An 11,890-nucleotide genomic window follows, 5' to 3' on the forward strand; every position below is an offset into this window, starting at 1 on the left:
TAAACAAAAGGGGGAACAAGTCCCTAGAATTCTCACGGCCCGTAGGCACAATCGTCACAAGGACACCCGTTGCCATGTTCCTCTAACACAGCTTCCGGCTCCTCCGTACCTGCATCATGATCTAAAAATTGTGTACACGAGGGGGTTAGCTCCACTGAGCCAGTGAGGGGATGGGGATGCACAAACACGCAATTCACATAGTCCAATGATGCATGCACATGTTAAGTCCATTTTTCCACCTAACAAACAACTAAGTCAATGGCATATGCTACTGTGACAACTCGGGAGACACTGTGGGTCACTTAACTTATCGCCACAATGAAACCTCAATTGTCACGTGGGACCTACGCCGATCGAAGCCTCCAAGACCACTCGGTGGCGGACCCACGATAACCAATACTACCATGATGGCCTCTCCCACCTCCACGAGAATCCGGTGTGCGATTACCCAACACCTAAACCCCTGTTGGTAAGGGTCGTAGCATAAGGGTGTGAAATCCTAGCCACAATATACTACATGCAGGTCCTATCGTCCCGAGAGGTAATCCGGGCGCATCAACTTTTCATCGGTTTAGTGCCGGTTACAAGACGCACGGCGCATCGATTCAACATGACATTCAACAAAATTTCTTCATAAATGTATATAGTGTTGGGGTTAGCCGTACCCACGCACGAGACCCATCAAGGTATCACATTACCAATCAACATTATAACAATTGTATATAAGAGTATGCAATATGCACAAACATGCTTATTAATTATAATGATTACATAATATATAATGCAATAATAATAACAAGCCCAAACAACCAAACCCACTCACAACGTATACGCCAAGCACCAAGATTATCAGTTGTCGCCTCGATCAAGCAATAAGCCACAAAAGTGAATATATTAACCTATACAAAGAGTGGAATAAGGTTAAACGAGCGAAAGGAAAGGATCCCCAGAAGGTCTCCCATAAACACTTAAGTATGAGGTTCCAGAAACAAAGTGGTTGCAGGAGTGGTTTCATGCCCAAATTCTGCAACCACATGTAAATCCTAGGAAACCGGGGGTTCGGGACAGTTTTAGTCAAGGTCGGATGCAGATGTGGTTTCAGAAAACTGAAACCGAGTGTAAATCCGACCTTCACAGGGGCTCAGGACAATTTTGGTCAAGGTCGGATGCAGATGTGGTTTCAGAAAACTGAAACCGAGTGTAAATCCGACCTTCACAGAATCCTTCTCGGGAAGGTAATTTCAGGGTGGTTTCTTGCAGGTCTGAAACCACATGTAAATCCTAGCTAACCAGGGGCTTAGGATAGTTTTAGTCAAGGTCGGATGCGGATGTGGTTTTGAGTAAATCGAATCCAGTGTAAAACCACATACCTGCAGAACCGAAAATTGAAGGGTTTCTCCCTAGGGATTCATTTTCCAAGGGGTTTAAAGGTAGGGAGGCTTCAAAAAAACTTCCTCCTAGGTCCATTAGGGTTCTAAGACCTCAGTAGGTCCATGTAATCCCATGGATTTAAGAGAAAACAAAGAGAACCTAAATTAGGACATAATATGGTAGAAACCTTAAATTTCTTAAATGGAAAGGGATTACTTAGGCTTAGGGCTTGTAATGGAGTGAAATAACTCCACCATAGTCTAGGTTTAGAGGTTCCATCGATTCCTTGGGTTCCAAGAGAACCCTAGGTTGAATTTCTCCCATTTCCCAAACCTCAAAAATCAAAATAGATGAAGAGATGTGGGTTTGAATGACTTACCTACCCCCAATATAGAAGGCTCCATGTTGAGGCTCCAAGAAGTGCTCTTCCAACCTCCAACCAAGTTTCTCCACCCTTCTTCCTCCTTCTCTCCTTCCTTCTTCCTTCTTTTTTCTTTCTTCTTTCTCCTTTCTCTCCTCTTTCTCTCCTCCACGATTTAGGTTAGATGGGAGAAGAAATGAAATGAATGCTTCTCCCCCCCCTTTGTCTTATTTAAAGAAAATGGACCTTGGATCCTCTAAGTTAAATGGGTCAAATAGCTAAATGGATGGATCCAAGATAAATGGGTCATTAGGCTAAATGGGTAGTTTAAGTTAAATGGGTCACCCAAGTTAAATGGGTACTCTAAGTTAGATGGGTCAAATAGAGTCAAATGGGCCTCTTAACTAAATGGGCCTGCCCACAGGTTTCAAATAGAAAAGAACCCACTTGGGGATGGGTCCATCCACCATGGGATTATAAGCCCATCACACGCTCCCTTAAATAAGTGGGACCCACAAATGGAATATTCCCAACTCAACTAAAATAGCCCGGGCTGTCCAAATCTTGACCCGTACTTCGAGGGCATCAAGAGAAAGGGTAAATAAATAACCTTAAGGGCTAGAACTTACTATTTCCTTGTCATGGTTTGTCCCCCGTGACCCCGAATAGTTTCCTCCACAGGTAAACCCGCACTGTGGTCAATAATTTTGTAGCTGGGTTTGACCACCAGTGAGAACAGCTCACCAGCATACGTGGCAGTGATAACCACACATCACGGGGAAGAAATAATAATTAATTATGATCCGGGGTGCGGGTGTAACAATATCACTCAAGCTCCTACTTCTTGACCCTTTTCGGCTTTTTCCACTTCTGAATTTCCCATCATCGGACTCCAAATCTTCCTTCAAATCTTCTTTAATGGTGAAGAGGAATCGTGGAGGTCCACAGAGATTCTGCCGCATCAAGAGTTCCAAATCCATGGCATCATCTTCAAAGGGTTTCAGTAACAAATCCTTATGTGACTCAAAATGAAGGATAAGTTAATTCTCTGTTTTATGACCATGGGCTCTTGTAATTCTCACAGAGGTGCAGAGTTCCTGAGGGTTCAAGGTTGTGGAACTCGACAACGGTGTTGTGGAACTCGACAACGGTGGTTTGATTTTTTCCACAAAACGTATAAAATAGCTCTCTTGTAGGATGTTGTAATCATCTTCAATCTCTCTGTTGGTGACCCTCTTTTTCCACCATAACAAATAGTAGAGCTTTGCAACAAGAGCTAAGAGCAGACAACCGAACACCAAAATTAGACCAATTCCTAAAGCTGCTCAAAGGCCTCATCCTTGCTCCAGAATCACATTCCACATCTATCTGTCGCTATTCTTTCTTCAAGATCTCGCTTCAATCTCCAAAATTTCAGCTAGGTCTGAATTTTCTGTACTACCAATCTCTCTGTTCTCTCATTGATCACCAGGAAACGATCATCGGCAATCGTGAGGCCGGGAGATCGAGAGGGTTTAACCGTTACTTTCCGCGATGAGCAATCGATGAGGGATACTATTGAAGGGATGAACGGATAGGACCTTGATGGTAGGAATATTACCGTCAATCAAGCCCGGACGGGTGTCTGGCGGTGGTGGTGGTGGTGGAGGTGGTTATTGTAGCGGTGGTGGCGGAGGCTATAGAGGTGAAGGCGGCAGTGGTTATGGACGTCGTGAGGGCGGCGGTGGTGGATACAGCCATGGTAGTGACCGTGGCTAAGGAAATGGTGGTGGTGACCGTGGCTACGGAAGTGGTGGTGGCGGTGGTGATGGTGACTGTTAGTCAAACTGGAGAAATGAGGTTTTTAGGGTTTTGATATGGTTAGGGGTATAATTGGAATATCACAAACATAAGGGTATTTTAGGGTTTAAATGAATATTTTTAGGGTGATGTCATCACTTAACAGTCATTTTTAACGGAATGGGTACGGTTGATAGAATCTTGTTAATACAGGGGAGGGGAGAGTCATTACTCAATACCCAGGGGAGGGGTTTGTCATTAGAGCATAATCGAGGGGAGGGGGGAGTAATTTACTCAAATTTTTTTAAATTCTGAAAAGACCTCTTTAAAACGGTTTAAACTCCTAAACCAAACTCACTAATCGAACCATTTTCAATCAAACTAAACCCACCTCCATTTCACTCATCCCCATGTCATTTAGAACGAAAAGCCCTCAATCAAAGAAGATGTTGCAGAACCTCTCCATCGCTCCATCATCTGGCTACCAAACTGGGACGGAAAATGGCTCAATCTTCGGCCGACGATAATAAACAGAAGGAAAACTCAGCATAACCTTGCTGGCTCATTGGAAAGAATTTAATTCCTGAACCACTCTCAGGCTTCAGTCCATTAGAGCTCTGGAGTCTTTATTTCTTACCGAACGAAACGCGAATTCGCACTTGGGTTGTTGGATTGTAAAAGGAATTAAAAATGCAAAAACGAGCAGCAACAGCAGCAGGAGAAGAAGAAGGGTCTACCGGGTGAATCTCGCAAACCGCCTGAGACCTGTTCATATAAGGTAAAATGGATAAAAGAAATAACAAAATCAAAAATCAAAGCAGATGACTAAAAAAAAATACAGAACATTGTAAATAAAATCACCATCAAGTTTTTTCTTGTTTCTTGAATTCTAGGTTTAGTTCATCAGCCATAACAGGGTAGTTGGGGTCTTGAGAGATTTTCACGATTTCGCCTCATTTGGATCTGTTTCTGTGCTTCTCTGCTTGCATTTCCATTCGTCTCAAATTTTCTTATTTGGGTTTTCTTTCTTTCTTCTCATTTTACTGTTTCCTTAAGTTACCATCTAAGCTATTTCCTTTTTCTGCTTTTTACCTTTTTGATGTGTTGAATTTTCCTCTCGTTCTCTGTTTTTTTCTCCATCCTCATCCAGATTATCTGGGTTCTCTTCATCTCTCTTTTATTAACAATTTGAAGATTGCGTATGGTGTTCTTCAACCTCCACCATTGTTGTCAAGGTCTTGGCAAACGATGAGGGCTTCTCTTAGACCTCGGCTCAGACTCGTTGCTTCCCTGAACCCCATCATAGTCGCCAGCTTCGTTGTTTTAAAAGAAGGGGAAAAAAATGTAATCTCCCAAGCTCCTCTCTGATTTTGTTCGCCGGAAGTTTCAAGTCCTCTCTTCCGTCGGAGACGATATGACGACCTAGTTAAGGTTCATCGGTTCATCCCTTGGAGGTTGCGAGATTCACCCAGTAGACCCTTCTTCTTCTCCTGTCTCATCTTTGAACCAGTCGGGTTGGATTGTTTAGGGGTTAAAGGTTTGGTTCAAAGGTTTCATCTGGTTTTGAAAGCATTTAGAATTTTTTTGAATGGTTTCACTTCTAGACGTTGGATGGCTGTCAAGCCACGTGGCACGCAGAGAAATCGTGGAATCAGGATGGAAGTACAGTCAATGGAAGTAGAGGATGTGGATCCCTCTCGTCTGATACACCACGCACGTTGGTTGTGCTTTACTGCTTCCTCACTTCTCAATCTCGTCTCTCACTCTCACTTTTTATTACTGTTTCCTCACTTCTCAATCTCCTCACTTTTCATATCTTTCAGTTTTAGGAGTAGAGTCCGAACTTTCGTTACCTCAGTCGGTGTGTTTCAAACAGAGATCTCTTCTCTCGGTCTCTCTGTTTCTTCGTTCTTAATTTGCTCGACTCTTAGTTTCAGTGTTCTTGTCTGGAGTCAAAAACTGACGAAAAAATGTTCTATTCTCACAAGCTTCTCCCAAAAAAAGCTCCATTGGGGCAGGGCAGATGTGGTTAGTCATTTCTGTTGATTTTATATTTCCCTTTTGTTATTCTTTGGATACTAAAATTGTAGTAACTACGATCCGATTTCTTCTGAATTTTACTATTTCTGTAACTGAGGATGACTGCAACGTTACATGCCAAGATCAACAGGAGGAAGCTCCTCTGGTTCGGTTTTCCTATTCGCCTCGTCTTATTAATTTTCGATTTCCACCATCATGGCTTTAATTGTGTATAGTTAATTTTGATTTCTTCTTCCTCTGTGCTTCAGTTCATCAATTTGCAGGGAAGAAATATTGAATCGGGCGATGCCTTTTAGACTCTTTGGAATACTCATGGGTAGGCATTAGACAGCGTTAGCTCCAATTTGTGTGTTCAATTTTATTCATGGGGTCTCCATGTTTCTGCGTGCTTTTAGGTGGAGTGGTGATCGTGTAAGTGCTTAATTTTCTGTTCGGGCATTTAAATTTCTTTGATCAGTCTTATTGTATTCGTGTTCATTTTCCATAGGGGCAATTACTATCAATTTCTTACGTACACTTAGTTTATATTTATTAAAACTATCCTATCTTCTTTTTTAAAACTACCATCCTTTTAAACTTTTACATCTCCTTCTACCCTCATGCTTTTAAATGTTTAGATTATCTTTCCTTCTCACATAGTAACCTGCTAATCTATTTAACCTACCATTCTTCTTCTATTTATTTTACTATTTTTGTCATTAAAATAGTAAAAATTGAAAGTACCCACCTGCTTCTTCTCTCTCCCATTTTTTACTCTGTTTTTTTTTCTTCTTCTATTTAATTTATTTTTTATTCAACATTTCAGCCTCATTGTTCTTCTTCGAACAAATCATGGTCGCCCGTATCGGGTGATATATACCGATTTTGCTAGTCATCGATATCTTGTCAATACCTTATCAATAGCACAGTACGAACAAGAGGTAAAATGGTCAGAAAACTCATTTTTTAAGGAGATTCAGGGTAATTTTATCCGACAGAGCCGATCTAGGCCGATATCGTATCATTTTGTAGGTTACCGATACCCGTTTCGATACTGTGCACAAAAACCATGGAACAAATCGACTCTCTTTAAAAAATTATTTAAATAAAAAAATTGAAGAAAAAAAAAATGAATGGGATAAAAAACAGGAGAGAGAAGAAAGCGGGTGGGTGGGTGTTTTCATTTTTTATTATTTTAATGATAAAAAATAATAAAAATTAGAAAAAGAATGGTAAGTTAAATAGATTAGCAGATTACCAGGTGAAAAAAAAGGATAATCTGGGTATTTAAAACATGAGGGTAGAAGGAGATGTAAGTTTAAAAGTTGGATAATTTTAGAAAAGAAATTTAAGATAGGATAGTTTTAATAAATATAGGCTAAGTTTAGAGTAGTGATAGTAATTGCCCTTTTTCCAGACGATGTACTGGTGCGTCCATAGCTTTCGGATTCCTTTCTTCTTTCTTTCTCCAGTTTTTCTGATTTCTTTTATTCACCTCTAGTTATCCATTTGCTCTCTGATAATAAATTCTCACATAGAAAACGAAGCACGGAAAGTGAAATCCGTTTCGGATCAGAGCGTCCTTCCCAAAGGAATGGCAGGCCAAGTAGGTCTTAGGGGCTGTAGTGCTGCACAGGATCTTTTTCATATGAGTATCGTTTCGTACAGAATGGCGCAGAACGTAACCTGTTAATGTTCAGTTTTGTTTATGACTGTATTTCACTCATAGCGCATGTTAACATTAGTGTGTTTTGAATCTTTCAAATAATGCTTAATGTTCGACTAATCGGATTGGGTCTTGTTCTCATAGGTACGTTACCCTGCCGGATCATCATAAAGAAATGGAGCATGTTTGTATGGTATGCCATGTGTGCGACCTACTTTTATTATATCATAATCACTGTTGTTAGTCGTTGAGAACTAGGGGTGTAAATGAATAGCCGAAATCCGTTTCGTATCTGTGTTCGTATTCATTTAGCACTATCCGAATCCGTCTGAAAGCTAAACGAATGTGGATACAGATAGGCTATAGTTATCTGAAAAGTTAAGTTATCTGAAAAGTTATATTTACATGTAAACGGATAAAATATTCGATCCGTATCTGTGTCCATATCCATTTAGCACTATTCGAATCCGTTCGAAAGCTAATCGGATGCAAATGCGGATATAGCATTATCTGAGCCGAATCCGATTTGTTTACATCCCTATTGAGAACCCATGTATTGAGGAAAAATTATCTCCTCTAGTTCCCTGCCAGGCCTGGCCTAGTTCCCCTGTGCCTCTAGTAAGGGGGGAGTGGACTCCACTCAAACAGAGTGTTCGTGCAGGGGTAGGGTGATCATTGCATCCCCCTTGTTAGGGGCACTGGGGAATTGAGCTGGGCAAAGAACTGGGAATGGGAGGAGATAAAGATCCTGTATTGAGTCTTTTCCCTAACCATGTAAATCTTAACCAAAATATATTTTCTTTATTTTTTTTGGAAGTGGGGTTTATAGATCGACACATGATGTAAATCCTTTGGCCAAAACTTACCACTTGAATTGAGGATGATATTGACGATATGACCACAAATTTTGATATCCAAGTAACATGCCACCTGGTAGATCTATAGGTCCATGTAGGAAAGGCTTCCTAAACAAACTGTAGAGGAAAAATACCCCCTAATAAGAGATGAAACTATATAATACTTAATTGGTATCTTTAGAATAACATACAAGTTCTCTTTTATTGATTGCGTGTATTATAATGTATTCCGTATGTTTTGTGAGACATTAGAGATGAAATAATAGCATAATAGTAAGGGGAAACAGTAATAAAATATATTACAAAATCATTATTCCATTGAGTTTGTAAGAAGCTTGTGCACAAATACCTGTTGTGAACATTTGTGAGAGCTCAGTGGAGCTCAGTGGAACATTAGAGATGAAATAATAGCATATTTCATCTAGAAGTTAGGGTTATGCTGAAATCCTTAAGGCGATTAAGTGGGTGTTGACTCCTTTTTATTTAAATTATAGACAACACTAAATAAAGCGACAGAAATAGAAAAAAAAATTGATTCATCATCTACGACATCTATTCATCCCGTGATTCGCAGAGTACCACCGCCCACCCATTCTCTATGACGTCGTCCCACTTTGCAAGATCACACCACCTCTGTTCGAATCCTCCCACGCCACCACCAAGGAGCACTATTGCCGTTTTCCAGCTGCGAAGTTTCATCTTTTAACTTGTTTTCCACAATCACGTAGTTGTATTGATTTTCTGTTAATTTCAATGGGTCTTCTGTGTTTATGAAAAAACTTTTTTGTTTTCCCTTCAACCTTTCATTTCTCAGGCCATGCGGTTCCTTTGCTCTTTCAGTGTGTTTCTCATAGAACAAATAGACCGAAAGCTGCTCGACCCTCTAATATACACCAGAACCCATAAAGTCCGATCACTTGGAATTGATGAAACGCCCAATGATGGAGCTGGAAAAATAAAAAATAATAAACAGATCTACTTTGTTTTTCTTGTTCTTAGTTTTGAGAAACAGATTCAATTACCCGTTCCCCTCGGCTGGTGGTGGCGACTCCGATTCATGGTTCCTTGCAGAACTGCGGCAGATTTCAATCTTGGGTTCTTCTTCTACTCCTTCCCCTCTCAATATCCCCCTCACACCCCTTTCCCCCACCCCGCCTCAACCTCTCTTTTGCAAACCCGCCCCCATACTATCATCTTCAACTCCGGCCCTATCCTCTGCTCTTTCCCACGCGACCTTCCTCTTTCTTCCCCATCCCAACGCCCACCCCCTCTCCCTCAGTCCCTCAATCCATCCTCCCTTCTGTCACCACTCGTCGCCCTCGGCTGGTCATGACACCTCCAGTTCAGGGGTCCTTGCAAAACCCTTTTTGTTTGTTGGTAATAGGGTCTCTGCGGAACCACGACGGAGAAGAAGAAAAAAGGGGCTGGAATGTTGAAAAAGAATAAACAATAAACAAATAAAAAAGGGCAAGAGAAAACGAAGAGGAGAGATTTAAAAAATAAAAGAAAAGAGAGAGAGAAAAAGAAAGAAGAATAATTGAAGAAAGGTAAATTTTACAGCATACACAAGAGAGATGAGCTTGAGAAGAAATATCAGACTTCAGGGAATAAAGGATTGGCGAGGCAGCTGGTATGGAAGGGAGGGTGTCGGGTTAGAGGGCGGAACAGGAGGAAAGGGTGGGATTTTGGGGCGGAATGCAGATGCGTTCCTCAAAGGAACAATAGGGGTGGGTGGGTGGGGGGGTTGTGTGCTGGGACTTCTGTCGCCTTCTACGAAGAAGATGGAAAAGAAAGATGTGGGTCCCATTTATCTTTAAAAAATAATAATCATAAACCGTGAGTAAAAATTGCCAATATTATAAAATACACATGGCATCCAATTACCGCACAAGGAGTGAAATGTCACTCCTCGTACCAGGAGCTGAGCCAGACTCCTCTTCCTTCTGGTTTCGTTATTTTTTAGGGTAATTTACATATATCATCCCTGGGGTTTGACGAAAGGATAATTTTACCTCCTAGTTTTGGAAAATTCTGTGTACCTTCCTGAGGTTTGCAAACGGTAACAAATAAGCCCATTCCGTCAGTTCATGACTAACTGTGTTAAAATTTAGATTTGAATTGACGGAATCACCCTTATAAGAAGAAACAGAAAAAAAAACCTGCAATTCATCTTTCCCAAAATCGATTGGGGAAGATGAGTTGCAAGTATGGGAAATCAATTTACACCTTACCAGCCCTAAACACCACTGCAAGCTGATCAATCTCATCAATTTATAGACATGCACCATACTGCCATGGGCAACACAACAACCACCATCAGGGCCTGTCCGTATTTCAGATAGAGTCTTCTCTCTCTCTCTCTCTCTCTCTCTCTCTCGCACGCACACGCGCACACACCTTCGAAACCACATCAGAATACGAATAAAAGGCATTAGAAACTAATTCTCTATGACTTCTGAAAGCCTAGTCTCAAATCTTTAGTTTATCTGGAAGATATGGAAGAGCTTGAAAGGGTATTCAATTGATTTGATGCAAATGTTGACGGAAAAATCTCGTCCACAGAGCTTGGCAACGTTCTCAATGCCTTTGGCTCTGACAGTTCTTTGGAGGAGATTCATCGCATGATGACAGAGATCGACACCGATGGAGATGGCTACATCGATCTCAAAGAATTTTCCAATTTCCACCGTGGAAGTTCCATCGGTGATGCAGACACTGGTAATGGGATGAAAGAGGTGAAAGATGCATTTGATATGTACAATAAGGATCAGAACTGGTTGATATCGGTAAATGAACTTCATATGGTGTTGAAGAGCTTGGGGGAGAAGTATACCATCCAAGACTGCTCCAAGATGATCACCTCTGTCGATGCCGACGGCGATGGAAACGTTAATTTTGAAGAATTCAAGACGATGATGACAAAAGGCAAGGCTTAGGCTCACATTTCTGCAACTCATCTTCCCCAAAATTGATTGGGGAAGATGAGTTGCAGGTTTTTTTTTTTTTGGTTTCTTCTTATAAGTAATTCCGTCTGTTCAAATCTAAATTTTAACACAGTTAGTCATGAACTGACGAAATGGGCTTATTTGTTACCGTTTGCAAACCTCAGGGGGTACGCAGAATTTTCCAAAACTGGAGGGTAAAATTATCCTTTCGTCAAACCTCAAGAATGGTATGTGTAAATTACCCTAAAAACAATCTGAGGTCACACATAGGAGGATGCGTTTTTCAGGATCTTTATCGCCCCCAGTACTGGGGGCGTCCATTGCGCATCGTGCGGTGCAGCACGAGCCATGTGTGAACGATGGGGCCATTTTCATGGATTTATTTGCAGCACATGTTCAACAACCAATTAGGTTAGCTTGAGCTCATCTATTTGTATTTAAATAAGGGAAAATATCTACCCCCTCCCCTCTAAGTTTGCCTAATATCAATCCAATACCAAAGTTTTGAAAAATATTTAACCCATCCCCTACTTTATAAAGATTATATCAACCGTGCCCTAACCATGTAACGGTGTTAAAAAACCTGTGTAAAGACAAAATTACCTTTTTTAATATTTATGGAAAACATTTGTCTTTCTCCCTTGATTTTGAAAAGACTATATTACCCTTATGTAGAGTTAAAAGGCAAATCAACGAATCTTGGCTTTCATCGATCAACTTCGACAACTCCGACTTGGGTAACCTTAATTTTACCCTCACCATGCCTGTGTCGGTCACGAGACTTCTTTCCTTCACGGACGACAAATCTGAAGTTGCCCGTCGGGTTAACATGAGGCTTTCCATTATCTCTTTTGCACTCATCCGAACCCCTGGCCTCACTTTCCTCTGAAGA

At 41.0% G+C, this 11,890-nt stretch overlaps 1 pseudogene; it reads left to right on the forward strand.

The window, feature by feature from the left end:
- Positions 1 to 10,332: 10,332 nt before the first annotated feature.
- On the forward strand, positions 10,333 to 10,989 carry LOC122643708 (annotated as a pseudogene).
- The last annotated feature ends 901 nt before the right edge of the window (positions 10,990 to 11,890 follow it).

This window comes from Telopea speciosissima, chromosome 10 (genome assembly GCF_018873765.1).
Source record: "Telopea speciosissima isolate NSW1024214 ecotype Mountain lineage chromosome 10, Tspe_v1, whole genome shotgun sequence".
NCBI classification, from domain to species: Eukaryota; Viridiplantae; Streptophyta; class Magnoliopsida; order Proteales; family Proteaceae; genus Telopea; species Telopea speciosissima.